Here is a 17678-nt window from a genome sequence, read left to right as displayed (position 1 = left end):
TTTATCTAAATAACATTATTAAGGATACATTAAATATTATTAAAGGTTTTAATTGTGAATCTAAATATACTATAGTCTATACATTTGCCTTTTTTCAGCTAAAAGACTCTTTGTATGTTATCCATGCATCAAAGTAGAACGACCAGTAGAATTTTTATGTTTTAGTTAATGAATTCTTCCTAGATAGAGCATTTTCTCCTCACTTGAGACTGCTTTTTCGTTTTACAGACAGTTTTAGTTACAGCCAAATGTTGGGTTCCGAACCCCAAGGTCACCATGAAAATATTACATTTCTAGTGATAATAGTATCTAAACCCTGTCCATCGTTGTGGTTGTTGTATCTTATTTACCAGATGCGCCACTATAGAAGAGCCCCAATAAAGCTATATACAGATTGGTGAAAAAATAATTCTAACTTTTTTCTAAGATACTACATTCACATCTTAGAACGATAGGTTTCATCCCATGTTTACACATTATTTCAGACTAGCCCTAGGGCGTCTTGGCATTGTTAAATGGATACAGCTCATTACTGATTGTTGGGATTTGAACCCAGGACCTTGATGACCGAAGCCTTGCATGGAAGCCACTGGACTGATTCGCTCTCTAATTGGCCACACTAGGTTACCTTTTCTACGTGTGCAGACATAAAACAGATATGTAGGTACACATTTACCTAAATATAAAAGTTTTGACAATAAATTTTCACTCAAGTTCTCAAAACATGATGCCATCAAAATATATTACTTTCAGGAGTCATTTAAGTAATTGTGTCATTATCTGTAACTATTTTCTTGAAAAGAAGAAATACTCGGACGACAAGAGTACTCGAGTTGAGAAGAGTTCTTTGCCTGAGAGCGTGTCTTATATTTACGTAATTGGTCTGTTTGAAATACGAGTACGTTTTACATTATATTTACTTTATTTCCAGATTACCTAAAATGGTGTGTGTAAAATGGTGGTGTGGTAAAATAGTGTCGGTATACAATTAGACAGTTGATTTCACATAGGGCCTATAACTGTAAACACAGACCATAAAAACCTAATATTTTACCATACGTGAGATAGTGGTTATCTGGATTGGCTCGATAAATTATAGTAACAAATATATTAAAAATAATTTAAATCGGTCACAGAGTTAGCAGTGTGACAAATTATTAACCTAAGAATGCAAGGTTTTCAGCTCGTGTCCCAGAACTAAATATTTATCTACATGGTTATTTTTTCTATATACTAAATTATCCCCTGTTGCTCACGATATACTAAATCCAGAGAACTTTAAGCCATAAGGGCATGTAGAATGGCAGACAAAAGGTTAAAAATATACACTGAATTCGTAACACATATTTTAAAAATAAGAATTTTGCATTAATTTTTACTACTAAGCAAACCACTGTTGTACAACCTCCCTGCTCAAAGTACTACTCAGCAGGACAAACTACTTACTACCTACAAAAAATACATTGAGGTTAAAATGAAAGAATCAGTGTTTGTTACACTATTGTTCAATGAAAAACAGAAATCTGAAGCAAATGTTTTCACAGTTCTTTTGTGTACCTTATTATCTGTAGAGGCCAGAGGAAAAATACAACAAAATTGAAAGAGGACACCAAGAAACTGGTTCTTTTTACCGCGTCTTATATTTCAATTTTACCAACAATATACTACCCACAAATGATGTTATTTTATATTACGTTTCGTTGTACATGTTAGGATTGTTTTTTTTTACCTTAGGAATATGATGGAATCAAAACATTTTACCTAATGTTTAGCGAAATTTCCCTTTAAACTGTAAAAGTTGTAAACATTTAAAATACAATTTTTATAAATGAAATATTTAATTATTTTCATTGAAAATACTATTATCAATATTTACTGTCTTAACACCTACCTAAGTCCATATAACATTAAACATTTAGTTTCAAAAGAAAGAATTTGATAACAGTTATATGAAAACTGATACTAACGCTGTATATAATAGTATCATCATTATAATGTATAAAAATATCAGGAATGTAATAAGCCATGAAGAACTAGCTTATTATTTTATAAATATTTGATTATATATTCTCCTGACAAACTTTTTTTCCTTGAAAAGTGTTTGTAGTGTAATACATACTCATGCTTGTTTTACAGCAAGGAGAAACCTTTAGCTTGAATGAAGCCGTTGGTGTGAAATCAGGGAACTTTGTGATCTAAAATCTTGTAAAATGTTAATATTTGTAGGATGTAAATCAAATGTAAATCAAATCTTGGAGGTGTCGTATTTTAAAAAAGGTAATAAACATTCAATTTTTATAATGATAAATCTTCTGATAAAATAATTATTTAACATATCTAGCGTAATAAATAGGCTAGGTGAAATGCATTTTTCGTAAAATAGTTAAATTTAGCGTTTTTTGTTTTATTTTCAATCAAAGAGCTGAGTGTTGGAAGGATCAAGTAATAATTCGAAGGCAGTGAGATTGCATTCATTTCAGTTGGATTTTGTTATTCAGTCTAATTAAGGGTTGCCTTAACCTAACCTACGTACTTTAGTGGACTTAGGTAGGAGTATGGACCATTTCCACGTAAAATATTGAATGATGCCCTTTCATGTACATACAGGTTATAAATAAATATTTATTATGTACAGCAGTCTTCAGAATGATGTTAAAGGTTATCTTTTAATGTTGGTTTGTTTGTACTTTTAATTGGTTTTCTGCAACAATAACCTATTGTACAGTTAAATATACATTTTCTTTTGAGGTATTTTATAGAAGAGAAAAGACTCTATATTTCATTAATTTAAATTAGGAAAACCTTTAATTGCTGAGTAGTTTTCATTGAGAAAACATTTTTGCCAAAAATCTGAAAAAATCTTTTTACCACGGTAATCAATAATCTTACAAGCCTTTTTTAGATATGCAACAAAAATGTAGCTTACTTTCCACCAAGTCTCAAATAATTTTAATAAAATCAAAGTAATAATAGTTACGAATAAACCTGAAGAAGTGCTTTAAACGAACTTGAGACCCAGTAATTTTTAAAATATTTGTTGAAACTCTCTAAAAACTTCTAAGCCACAACGGTAAACTTAATGTGTATGACAGAATCAAGTTTTTCTTGTTCTAGTCTGCAGTTTACAATTCTTGGGCCAGTAACTGTAATTATATACTATTGGTTATATGCTCCAAGGAATTGTTGAAATAATAAGTCATTAAAGAACTAGCTTTCACTTTTATAAACGTTTCATTATATGTTCTCTTAAAAAACCATTACTTGAAGTAATTATGTTAGAAAAACACATTTCTTGTTTTCGTTAAAATACATAAGTATACAATAATAAAAAAGTTGTAGAACTATCACCTTAAATGGTATATTTAAAGAAAAAAAGAAAAAAAATACCTAAATAGATTTCGTTCACCAAAACGTAAGGAAAATCTTTCTACTTCAGTTGTTTAGTAAATTCGTAAAGGAATATAAGATTTTTTGGTGAATTGATTGATACTAGTGATAATATGTTTTACATTTTAACTCTCATTGCTTAAATATTTATACAGCTCTGAGTAAATAATAAAGGTACAAAGAGATCGTTTATATTTTGAGTTTAGAACCCAGCCGAGTGAAGATTACAATACCTGACCTTTAAAATACTAACTTTCAAAACTCACTAGAGTGTAAAACCGTTTGCAAACAAACTAAATAAACAAACACAATTGCTAAAAGCTTCAAGCTAATATTTGTTGAATTTATGAATTTAAGCTTGATATTGTTCTTTTATACTGTTACACAACCAATACGAAACCCGTCTATATTGTTTATATAAACTAAGGAGTTGTAATTTTGTAGTTTGCTAGGAACAAAGTGAATGGGTTGATTCTTTTAAACTTTAAATTTGTTAATAAAAGGCCAAACGTTACTTATCATTTTAACTATTTATAAAAAAACTATGGATGTTTTTACTATTTTATACAGGTTGTTAAATTAATCTTCATATTGAAATCGAAAAATTATTTACAAATCATACACAGAATAATTAGCATGAATAATCATAGCTTAACTCTTGTCATGTTGTGCATAGCCTATGCTTTAGATTTGTCAAAACATTTCTTGTTTTTATTTTAATTTCTCCTCATGTGTAGCTGACATTTCCATCTAACTATATGTAGCTGGAGGGTTGAATGAAAAAAGGTTTGTTTCATAATTTTAGTTTTTATTACACACATATGAATAATTCAGCAGAACATTTTTAATATGTTTTACTGTAATATTATATGTTTTTAATAGGTGTGCATGCAAAATATATACAACCTGTTTTATTCTACCTTAGTTTTATTTCAAGAAGTTATTTAATACACAATCGAATGTTACAAAAATAATTGTTTTTAAAAAAGCCTTGAAAATATTTCAAAAGTTTTATAACGACAAATTTTCCACTAATACTTACAGGTTAATACTAACCATCTTAAAATACCAACTTTAATAAGGCAAGGAAAACACACTTAACTGGTTCGTAACCTTTTTACTCGCTTAACATTGAATTGCCTTACGGAGTAAAATTAATTATAGTTACCATGTTTTGTCCTTAGTTAAAATAATATTCCATTGTTATTCCCATTACGTTAAACCATACAAAGCATACCTCCCTTAGCTGGTTGGTCTATGTTTTAAGTCAATAAAATCGTTGGGGTCGAATGAAATACTAATATTTGCTATAGTCAAATAGTGTACTTATAATTAATTTGTCATGAAAAAAGACACAAAATACATTTATTGGCAAATTTCGATCGTATCTAATTTAAAATTATGACGTTATTCATTTGTATACGTAATACAGGAAAAAAATTTTATTAAATAGCACACAAACAACTGGTATCGGTTTCAACTTGTAAATCAAACTTCAAAGAAGAATGGAGAAGTTCAAAGATGTTCGTCGACAATTGAAAGTTAGAACCTCGAAGTAAATTGGAGAGTTGACTATGACTCCAAGGTTTGTAATAATTTCTGCTTGAGGTAGTTGGAAGGAAATCAGGCAAGATATCTTCTCTGAAACTTTTAACATTATAACTCTGTTGTGAAAACTCTAAAAACCCAAAACATTGATAAATGAAAATACGTTAACTTTCCTTTTCCTTATTCAAAGTTGGTTGAAGACATTATAATTTTACTTGAAATAAGCGGAAGATTCATAAAATTGTTGAAACAAGTTCAAATGTTTTGGTTCAGTTTCACTTAGCTAAATATAAAACGTTATTGTGACGATAAAATACTCTGAATTGAATTTTAAGAAAGTTGAAAGATTTAAAGTATATAGTTAAGCCTATGCAGAAAAAGTTCAATTCTCTTGTAATTCTCATGGAGAAATAATGAACTGTTTTAGTGTGCTTTTATACAAAAAATGTTTTGTCAAATATGTTTATTTCATACTAAGCTATTTAAATTAAAACATGCTTTATAAACTATCGCCATCCCTGTAACAGCAAACCTCAATAGTTGTTTAAATTCCCATGAATGAAAATTTTAAGGGATTAATTTAGTAAATATCCAACCAGCTAAATGGAAATTTGGTTATTCTGTAGGTTTGCTGTAATGGGGGTATTTATCCAAAAGTAATGTTCAATTGTAATAATAAATAACTTGATGTTACCCATGAGCGTTTCCCCGTTGAACTTCATAAGTATTAATATTCCTTTTATTCTTACTCTTAAAGGAGGATAAGGATTATTAATAGTTTTATTAGTTTTAACCTATTTTTGACTCGATCATATTACATACCATAAACGTAATAAATTCCACGGAAAAACGATAACAGCATACATAACGATAACATTTTAATACTCACGAACTTGATAAGGTAACACAAAATGTAAAGGAGTACATCAAAATCATGTTTCATTGATGGATTGACATTGTGTACCTTTCTGTTGGCCAATTTGAAGGTTTAATTGAAAAGCCATTACAAAGCCTGGACAAAGGTAGTTCATTTACCCAATCTCTGGGGAACACCTTTGATGAAAGCACGTGAAAATGAAATGTTAATAAAGTTTGTTCCGTTTTGAACAGTAATTTAATAGACTTTCTATATGGTTTACGTTGGCTACGAAAAGGCGAATAAATCTGCATAATGTGTCTAGTGGTAGAGTGCTAGGCTTTGGAGCCAGAGGTCCCAGGTTCAAATCCCAGCAATTAATAATGACCACTAATCCATGTAATAATTCCACGACCCTCTAGGACTAGCCTAAAGTTACCTAAACAGTTTCGGACTGAAACCTAGCGTCCTAGGATGTGAAGGTGGGACATAAAACACTTTTACACCCAATACGTCTTTAGTTTATCGTATTAAAATGCGTATAACTTTAAATAAAGAATATAATCATATCCGAATCTATAAGTCTTTTTTTCTTATCTATAAATGTATTAAATTTAGTACTTCCTCTTATACTAGGTACAAAGCTATAATATAGCCGTTTGAAATTATAATACCACTCACAAACCGCTGTTGATAACTCGTACAATTCGTTAAGGTTAATCACTTCCAATATCTAATTAAATACTATTATTACCAAATCATTAAACAATAAATCACAATAGTGACCTATATGGCAAAAAATAACTAGGCTTGTTAATGATTAAAAAGCATGGTTAACTATAACAGGCAATAAACCATTAAAAGCTTTCAGTATGTCATAGTCGGAGTTATTAAGATGCTCTTATGTACGAACCTTAAATTATAATGAAGTCTCGTGGGTTTAATGTGGCATATAAAACCTCGTGTGGCTTTATGACATGTCGTGTACAGCATTTCGCAATGCAACCTTTTCTAATTCGAATCTCTTCATAAAGTTCATAGTAAAATTATCATTTTAAACCATTAAGTATAAAAAAGTAATGGGTATAGGTATTATAGCAAGCTGTATCCCCTGAACATTTATTTTTAAGGAAACAAGCACAGATGGATGATATAATAGATTTATAGGAACATAAGCGTACCTTAATTTTTATTTAATGAAACCCCTATTCGACTCGACTATCTAGCTGGTGTGGATTTAGCATATCTCATAAAAATTGTATTTATAAATACAAACTATTTATTTATAAGAACAGTTTTGAAATAATCCTATAATTTTACATTCATCTTAGCATATAATTTGACTAACCTAATCACTAATATTTGGAATAATTAAAAATAGATGTTAATTTATAAGCAAGGTAAAATGTTGGTAAAAAATTATTTTTATGCATCCTTTTTTACATGAAATTATACCTTGTTACATCTACAAGGTTACATCTATGAAATATTTACATTATACTGGAAGGGTAAATATAAAAATAAGAAATATGTCATAAAAGGTATCTAAAATATCATTAAATATATTGCAATGTGTTTGTCAAAAGGTGAGCTTGTAGTCGGTTCAGTTTGGTACTCAAATGAGTCCTTCCACTGCCACAAGCTGCCTAAACTGTAACACAAGCACCACAAACACACAACCTCAGGAATTACTCACATCAAAGGTTCATTACTGATGTAAACAATAGAACACCAAACATTTGTGGAAAGGTTTTGGCAAATTAAGTATTTAGTCAATATCATAACCAAACAGATACCAAACAATACCATTACAATATTTTTAATGACACTAAGTGCCATATTTTAAATACGCCAATGAGTCGTTTATTAGGATAAATTATTGAAATTAGCATTAGAAATGTTATACGCACACAAAATATTAAAACTCACAATATAAACGTACCATTACATACTATTTTAAATAAATTCCAACTTATCATACAACCATATTTGTTGTATTTTTTACCAACCCTTGAAATAGTCATGGATGCTGAAGGGGGTATAACAATATGGACTTTTAAGATTTTTCTAAAATTCTTCCAAATCTGTTTTGGCCTTCAATCGAGGGGGAGGCTATTATATTGTTGTATATAATCGTGGTAAAAACACCTTAAAAGTGGTATGACGAAGAATAGGTGAATCTAATGTATTAGGAAGTACGAAAGTTATTATATATGTGTACTCAAATTAGGGTTTAAGGGGGAAAAAAAGATACTAACATTTTTACACACCCATAAATCAAAGTTGTATGACAAATGCCCATTGCCTCGCCATAAAACTTTATGGTGTAATAAGAGAACATTAATTGGGTGGGGAGCAAATCACATAAACAACGGGCAGTTTCAATATTGCACATACCCCATATTTTCAAAGGGATGTGTGATTATTTATCCTCTATAAATCAACATGGAGGATTTAAATGTTTGACCTTACATCATTGTTGGTTTTAAACGGGGAAATGATTGTTTTAGAGTTAATTTACCACTGTGCAACTATAAAAAGAAACTGTTGAGTTATCGTAAGAATGTCTTCAATTATTGTGACGTTATTAGACGTTTGAACAGACTTAATAGGTAAGAAGCTTGATGTAAATATCACTAAACAATTTTCAAGCAGTTCTCAGTGTTAAATATCCGAGCGTGAACACAGTTTTCAAGAAAAGCGGGAAGACATTTTGGTGTCTTGGGCTTACATAGAGTCATAAAATGTTATAACTGTACTTGGAAAATCACTATACCGTCCCTTGCACCACTTCAGCATGGAGTACACAAGTAGAGTTTTTAACGTTATAACATGATTTAGGGACTGCAAAGACATAACATTTTAAGTAATCGCAATGATTTCGAGGTATTATAATACTAATCGAATTATTATTCTTCTCTAATATAACTATAGTTTTAACCTTATATTTCTTGACTTGGTTTACAGTTACTAGTTATCAGCTCTGAGTTTACATGTAAATACCTCAGTATCTAACTGTACGTTGCCCCAAGATACAATCATCATTAACCTAAATCCAATCAATCTTAGCCTGTAATTACCTTATGGCAATCTGATATGAGATAGCAACACAACCTCATGCAATGTCTACAAACATCTACAAATAAAAGTTTCTTTTATCTGTAATTATTATTTTTCTATATCCAGCAACATTAAACATCGAAAATTAAAATCGGTTGAACAATGTTAATGGACTTACATTAAATACTACTTAATTGTGGAAATGAGTATACAAATGTATTAGTATATTGTATGTAGTTTAGAAAAGTATACAATTTATAAGTTGGTGAAGTTGTAAAATGTAGATTGTGTTTTACTAACTTAAACTACACATTTTCATAATAAGTTTCTTAAAGGTAACGACTTAGAAATTTCCTTCATCAACATTAATTATTAAGACCACTTTCTAAAATGATAACAACCACAGACTATCTCTTTCTAGTGTCTACTTTCCCAAAATGTCCACAACATCAATCATGTTTTTATTATAATGGTTTAGATTTAAACGTAAAATTTCACAGTAACTCCCTCAGGAGATACATACATTCAACAATGCAGTTTTATCTGAGTCCCAGTGGTCATAACTTATGCATTCTATACGTTATATCTACTATAAGTCTGTGTTGAACATTGGTTAAAAAAACTTCAAAAGATTATCAAGGTATTGACGGAAATACCCTTAAGTAAATTTATGGGTATAAAATTATAACAATAGATTTTATTTCGGCTTACAGTTGAGATTATTTTTGGCTTTTCTTGAGAATATATTTTGTATAACTATCACAAAAATTGCATGGTTACTTCATGAAGTAATGCAAATTTTGATCAAATAATGCAATAATTATAGAAGGTTAGTATACGCGCGTTTTTTGTGTAAGGGTGATAGATTACACTTGTTTTTGTTAGTAATAGACATTTACGTAACGATTAAAAACTATTAAAAAAGTGTAGGCCTAATGTAAACTCAATCTATAAGATATAATAATTTAAATTCTTTTACGATTTAACTTCTTTTGCATGCATAATTTAATTATTAAAGATAACTTTCAAAGTAAACACTATGTGTTATATGACAAGGCAAGACAGCCATGCTAAATTGCGTTCAGGAAAACCTGAGAGATAAAAGTGTGTAATATTAAGCGTCTTATAGGATTGTCGGTTTATCCAGTTAATGCCACTGACTTGGCTTGTGAGGTTAAGAGATTTTCTTGACCGTAAATCAAACATATGCTTTATTACTTTGACATGATCCTGCTTGTAAGAATCAGCTGAGATGAAATATAAAAATATAATTAACGACAGGAAGAAATTAAATATGGCCCATGTTTAAGTTATACTAAATTAATGCCAAATGCACCGTCTTTACACATTGACTGTCCTTAATATCGTTAAACATACTTCAGAGACTACTTTATGAGTTTTCTGTGTTGAAGATTAATAGCCGTAAAGAACGTACTCTATAAGTAGTTGACTCAGTTGACAGAGAAGGGTTTTCCAAGGAATTCTGTTTCTCAGATTTCAATGTTACTTGTTTGCTTGAACCAAAACCTTTTAGTGAAGACTCTTAAAGAAACTCAAAATACTTATTCTTGGTTTAAGTAAACGTTGACTGGATTTCGTGTGCAATGCCACGTTTTTATATAGCCTAGTGCGATTGTCATGTTGAGAAAATGAAATATCCTATAATAATACAATGAATAAAGTACAGACCCATATATTTGTTAGAATTTATCCTTTTTTATAACCTTACTACTACAAAATAAGGAAAAAATATTAACTGCAAGGTCAATTAAACTAAATAAACTAAAAATGACATAGAGCATACCCTATAACCTAATGGTCTCTATAATCCTTGTACTGGCTTAAACAAATATTGAAATAAATAACCTATCTACCTCAATTATAACTATTACTATATTGATTTATTCCTTGATGGTGTTATTTTCTAACAGTTAAAATACACTTGGTTATAGTATATATTGTTATCGAGATTTTTAAACCTCAATGTTGTGATTTCTTGGAACTTTACTTTATTTTCATGCCTGCACTTTTAAATCACCATAGGTGATAAAACCAACTAAATTTAGGAAGTAGACTTATTCTAATTAATAACTCAAGTTTTCCAATCGAATTTTACATCTTTTTATATTTCAAACCTGGGATAGTCTTAAAATATTAACTAAATATAAATTATGATCTACTCTATAAAAAACTGAACTTCTAGTATAAAACTTTTACTGGGCATTTCAACAACATACATAACATGTATCTGAAGGTTTCATAGTAAATTTTAAATACATTATGTATAGAGCAAGATTTAATCCATGCCAAAAAAAAAAAACATTTTTCACCGTACCGCTTATCAAAGTATAAACTATTTAGACTATTATTAGGAGTTTTTAATTACTGCATGATGTGGTTAAGCCCTGTAAATCAACAGTTCCAAGTTTATACGCTCAATCCCAAGTGGGTAATTATACGTCAGTCCCAGATGTAATCATCGTTAACCCGCCGCCAATCAATCTCATACTGTAATTACCTTATGAAAATTGCATATACTGTAGTATAATTTACTGAACAACTAGACTTAATACGAATAAATGATTTGACTGGAATAAATAGTCAATGTAATCCACTAATAGCTAAGAAGACTTAAGAATAAAAATTTTTCAACGAATAAGTATATTTTCAAACACAAGTTACAACTCCAAAGTATTAATTTCCTTATTTGTGGGTTATTAATCCATTTGTTTCAAATTACCATGCTTTTAATGTGTTTCTTCTACAGGAAAGAAGATATTACCGTAGGTAACATGACCTAGGTATCTTTTGATTTCAATAATATTTCTTGCTGGCTGATATTATTCTAAATTATGTTATCCGGATCATCCAAATACAAAGTGGGAGTCTAAAATGTATAAATATATAGGAACCCATTAAAAAGCATGTATAACAACTATATGATTATTGACATACACATATTCTTTCGTCTATAATACACTTAAGTATTATTTTTTGTTTAAAACTCTCTATTTATAACGGTTATAAGGAATGTTACCTGTATGCTACCTGTGCATTGTTCATGTGGTCTGCAGAAAGCTATGTTTCAAATAACCACCCATTCAGAAAATGGTGGGAAGTTTATATAAATGACTTTTGAAGTGACCCTGGCAGAAAGCCAAGTAATAGAATAAAAGCTGTCTGCTGGACATTTGAAAGGTAATTTGCTAGCTCAACAGGCTTGTTGACATGAACGGGTTTGTAAACATTTCTATCATAATAATGCAATTTTATTTGAACTCTGAATGTCTCATGCTCCAATGAATTAGTTAAATAGTTTTAAATTAGTAATACACATTTCTTGGGCAATTTAAGTCTTTGAATTGGTATTATCTTATACAAAATACACGTTTTATCATCATATCATTAGGTTCTCTACGCATTATCAATACAGTTTGAATCCAACTTTAAAGTTTTATTTAAAGTTTAGAATTAAAAATGTACATAACATGATAAGCGTCTATTATACAGTTTATTTTACAAAAGTTTAATTGCTTGTGACTTTTTTGAAATATTTTATGAAAAAGCTAAAATATCATGTTTCAATTAATCGATTTAACTGGAAAGCAAACATTAAATCCTAACCCTAAAACCATGTTGTGTTTAGCGTGTTTTAGTTAATAGTCAAGCCCCAAACCAGCCTGATTGGGTGAGTTTATCAGACCACAAACACCATCCATCCCCTTCCACCATTAAACACACACACACACACGCACACAAAATACACACGTATGCACACAAATCAACATGCATGACATTTGCGGCTGTTACAGCTCAACCCTCATCAAATAAATTAATTGCAAAATAAATTATTTGGATTTTGTTAAATTGACAAAGGTGAACACTTTTCTAATATTTTGGTACATTGTTTGATAACCGCTCCATATGAGTTTGAGCATCATGCATTTCTTCTCCGAGAAAACGTGTAAAACCAGTACATATAACGTATTCGTTGAAACTAAACATATTACTATATTAAGGGACATTTTTCCCCATCTATTATTGCCATGACGGAAGGTTTCAGCTGTGGTAGGTCTTTATTTTACTACATATAACACTAAATAACCTACTTCACACCTCTATGTGGCTGGTGCAGTGCGGAGGCTCAGACAAGATTGTTCATAACACTCAGATTTCAGGTGATAAAGTACACTGCAGACTGTAGCGTTAACAGATTATATACTTTATCATAGTATTCACACCTTAACCCTAATAATTATAATATTTTAATTAAATTTTATTAGCTAATTTTTTTACAATTAATGACGTGTGTTTCCAAATACAGATTGGATTTGTCTTGAAGATGAATTTTAATAAAAAATATATATTGTAAATATATTCTTAGTAAATTACTATCAAGGATGCTTACGTGAAAGAGCAACGTTAAAATTTACAACGCTATTTGGCTTCCACCCCAAACGATAAGTTTACCCTCATATATTAGTGGGTTTGCTTAAGGTTTTATTGGGATGCTTAAGATATATATATATATTTATTTATTAGTTGCTATCCTAATGAAAATAAAGAGTATTGTTATATATTTAGTCACACTTTAAAAAGGTTAATATAAGTGTAAAGTTTGCTGAAAATATGATTAAAGGATATAATATTGATTAAGAAAATCATAATTCTAAAATATACAACAATAGCTTAAATTTTTACTGCTTGTAAGTCCAAACGTATGCAAAGTATGTTGTTATACATATTACGTTACTAGAACTGTTTTCAAATTTAAAAGACGATAAATAATAAAAGGTTCTACATCAAGATGTTATTTTAAAGAAAAAAAGACATGCAGTTTTTTCAGTTTTTTATCCTTTTTTAATATCCACTACACTATATCCATAGATGTTAGAAAACTTGTACATATAATATAAAGATTTTTTTATAATATTTATTATTATTTTTAGTTCAAATTTTCTAAGTTATAAGAATGACACTCATACCGTCACAAGTGAGCGCTACGTATTTTGTCATTACATTGTGGATAAAATCCCTCGTGCGTTTTTACACAATATTACGTCTTACAGCTTCTTCTTTTCCTCTTTTTATACACTCAGCCAAAATAGTTTCGTATGCTTCTTGCGTACTATAGATATGTTATACAGTAATGTAAAATACCCATACATTTCTGTTATACATTATACTGTATGTTATCTCATAAATGTATGTCATCATTAATATAGTAATATAAATTCATAATTCTCAGGAAAAATAAAAAAAATCTTGAATCAATAGAACAGAGTGTAATAGATCTTGTGGTTAAAACTTTCATTAAATGATTTAATTATTGTAATATTAAGAGAAGAAACATTATTGATTTAAAATAATAAAAAAATTACCAGTTGTTCTGGATTTCAGAGTTTTACAATGTAAAATACTAGTAAAATAGTAAAATACTAGTATAAAATACGAACATTTGGGAACTTGTGTGGATTTCAATCTGAAACTACAAGTCCCATATTTGTTTGACTTCAGGTCATATATTTTTTTTTCAAGAAACTGAACACAAGATTTTAAAATGCAAACGAGGCATCAAGAAGTTTGTTAAGTCGATGTTCAGGTAAAGTTTGTAAAGTAGGATTTATACCTGATGTTTCAAAGCAGCTTAGAAGTTTTTATAAACATGCCATAGGACCTGAGTTAAAATTTATATACTATTTTCTTTAATTATTTACTAATATGACTATCGTTACATCTTACATAAATAAAAGTAAATAATATTGTAACCCAAATTTCTAGGAGAAAAATATATCATAAATATGCAACAACTTCGCATTTAGTGTTATGTATAGTACAATAAATTTTTGTCAATGGTAAAAGCTGTTTTTCGTATAGAGTAATCCAAATCTGTTATTACAATTCAAAACTTAGCATTAAATTATACCCTTTAAATTTTGCCAAAATATGAAAGGAAACACCGCTGTAGTAAATATGCATAGTGTTATCAACACACGATTGGAACTGGTCTCGTCTAACAATCCAGGGATGTAAATATTTATCTGTTTGTGTTTGAGCATAATGACTCTATCTCTGTGGTAGTGACCATTGTTTAATTTACTAACCTGATTTCAAATAATAACAAAGTAAAAAAATTTCAAAGGTCTCCAGCTCGGCTAAAGTTAAGTTGCATAACGAAATCGTGTAACAAAACAGCTTTTCTTGTGAATGATAAATCACGTTTTTTGAGCTGTTATATTTTGAATATTGTAAAATCAATGAAGGATAGAAATGAACAAATATTCGTAATAAGTCAACTGAATGAAAGCGATAAAGCTACTTATGTCCCTTAAAGGTTTAGGAGAATCCTCTTAATGCTTTCTATTATAATCACCGTGAACGTTGGCAGGTTGTTGGTGTAATGAAGTGTTAGTTGGGCTAGAATGTTGGTTAAGAGGGAGGGGGGTTGATCTTTTGGGGGTGGTTTGGTCACAGTTTTAAATGAAGGTCGAATAACACTGATCTAGGTTCAAAACAACAGTCAAATATAAAACGGGAAAAGTATATTCTTAGCCAGAGATTTTTGTTTATTTGAGATTGCATGATTAAATAATAGACACATTTCTAATACAATTAGAGTTTAAATATATACTAGGCTACCTTAATGTACTCCTATTGTTTTCATATAAAGTATTATTCATGCTCGTGTAGGATAGTAATTTTGATTTTAAATGTTCGAAACATAGACACATAAATAACATAAAACAATAAACTCAAATTTCATCAAACAATAAATAAAATAGAATTACACGAACCGTTGATACGACATTTTAAAATAAGATTTGTTTGTTTTGTTTGTAATATTAAATGATTGCCTTCAAAAGCCAGAAGAATGTTGTTTTAGAACGGTTACGTATGTTTTACTGATAGACAACAAAGTACTAGTCTATTACTACGTAGAAAACATTCTAAGTTTTCAACAAAAAGCACGGAAGCTGTCACGGAAACTACCTTATTTTAAAATGACAGCAGAAACAATTTTTAAGGATCTTTGAGGATGTATTATTTTATTAATATTTTTTTAATAATGACAATTTTAATCAAGATTTAGTGCAATACTTTTTGTATTTTGAAATAGTGTCACACAAACTATAAACCAGTAATAGGCTGAGGGATGATTTTTAATAGGAAAAACATTAAACACAAAATTGTGTTTCGTATATGAGATTGACAAACTTTTTAAGCCATGAATAAAAAGTATTTATGATGAACAATTTTTATCTAACGCATCAAATTTAATAATGTATAAATACACACACAAAAGTTGCTCATGTTAAACATGTTGTCGCTATGTTATGGCAAAATGAAAACCAGGTTCTTCTCATGGTCAGACATTGTAGGCCTATGTCATGTAATTTGACATTAAACATGAGGATTAAATTTTAATTAAAAAAAAAAATGTATTAAGAGTGTTTTTAGAGTGTGAGTTCATAGCTTTATTAAATTATAATTACTGTAAAAATATGTTATTCCTTTTGTTATAATTATAGATGGTAATTGTATGTTTATATATTGTATACTTACTAGACTACTTAATTCATTATTTTTTTATTATAAATACATGACTTACTAAATTATGAACTAAAATATATCTGTAATCCATATATTAATACAGAATGCATTCTTCGCGTATACAAAAATCTAGCTTAATTTTCGTAGAATTCTATTTTACACACACTTGATTTTATTTATGAGTATTTTTACCTTTTTTGGTAGCCTAAGGTGTCCAAAATCCTTATCTCCTGCGAGACACGTTTCGCATTAATTACAATGCATCTTCAGTCGCTGTCATTGTCAATGATTTTATTTGTCAATTTATACAAAAATATCTTTTTAGCCAACCCAAATGATACAAAAGATATCTATTTCGTAGTATGTTAAAAACTCAGTTTACAAATGGAAATTGAACTAAAATTAAAATTATTGTTATATGCTGATCCAAGTATGATAAAAGCATATCATTATTATATTTAAAGATTTAAATTAACGCGTTATACACAAATACGTGTCGTATACGTAGTATAGTCTGCTTCTAAATAATAATCTAAAAAATATTACAATAACAGAAAAAAAACCCACATGAAACCTGTATAAACAAAATTTCAAACATAATTATAATGTTTTATTTGTTTACTCATATTGGTATCGAAGCGTTTATAGAACAATACATAATGGAAAAGCTTTCAAGTTCATGTTAGAGTTTTAATTTTGAATATTTTTAATAGCATTCCTTAAAAATTATGAGTTAGAACCAACAACAAAACTTAAGTTCTCTATTATGTAAAATAAGCAAAGATATGTATCCGATGCAAAGACGGTGGATTGAGCAATAACCATCGAAGCATCTCTGTATCATTAAACTCGCAATAACCACAAAATGCTTCATTGAACATTTATTGACTCTGAGTGCTTCACTTTCTCAAACCTTAACTTATGAGAATAAAATCCTCTTGAATACCAAGATTTACATTGTTTGGTATATACTTGGAATACAACCTATCTTCTTTATAGTTTGTTTGGTTAATATCATGTCAACTTTCAGGTATTTTTCTGTTTTGGCAAAAAATCCTTGATGTGAGAATAGTTATTAATGTTCATCATTGTCTCCATGATGCATTTATGGCATTTAATGAGTGGGTTTGCCTAACGGCGTCAATCCTAAGATTTATTGTTACTAAAATATGTTTTATTATATTCAGTACCATTTGAAAAATGATAATTTAAGTACGTAAACAGTGTGAAATATGTATAATTTTAAAATATGTTATTCTTTAAAACGCAAAAATGT

The sequence above is a fragment of the Macrosteles quadrilineatus genome, unplaced genomic scaffold, assembly GCF_028750875.1.
Source record: "Macrosteles quadrilineatus isolate MER2022 unplaced genomic scaffold, UCM_ALF_1.0 Scaffold_9__3_contigs__length_116548681, whole genome shotgun sequence".
NCBI classification, from domain to species: Eukaryota; Metazoa; Arthropoda; class Insecta; order Hemiptera; family Cicadellidae; genus Macrosteles; species Macrosteles quadrilineatus.
The sequence above is the reverse complement of the archived record's forward strand: the minus strand, read 5'-3'. Positions refer to the sequence as shown.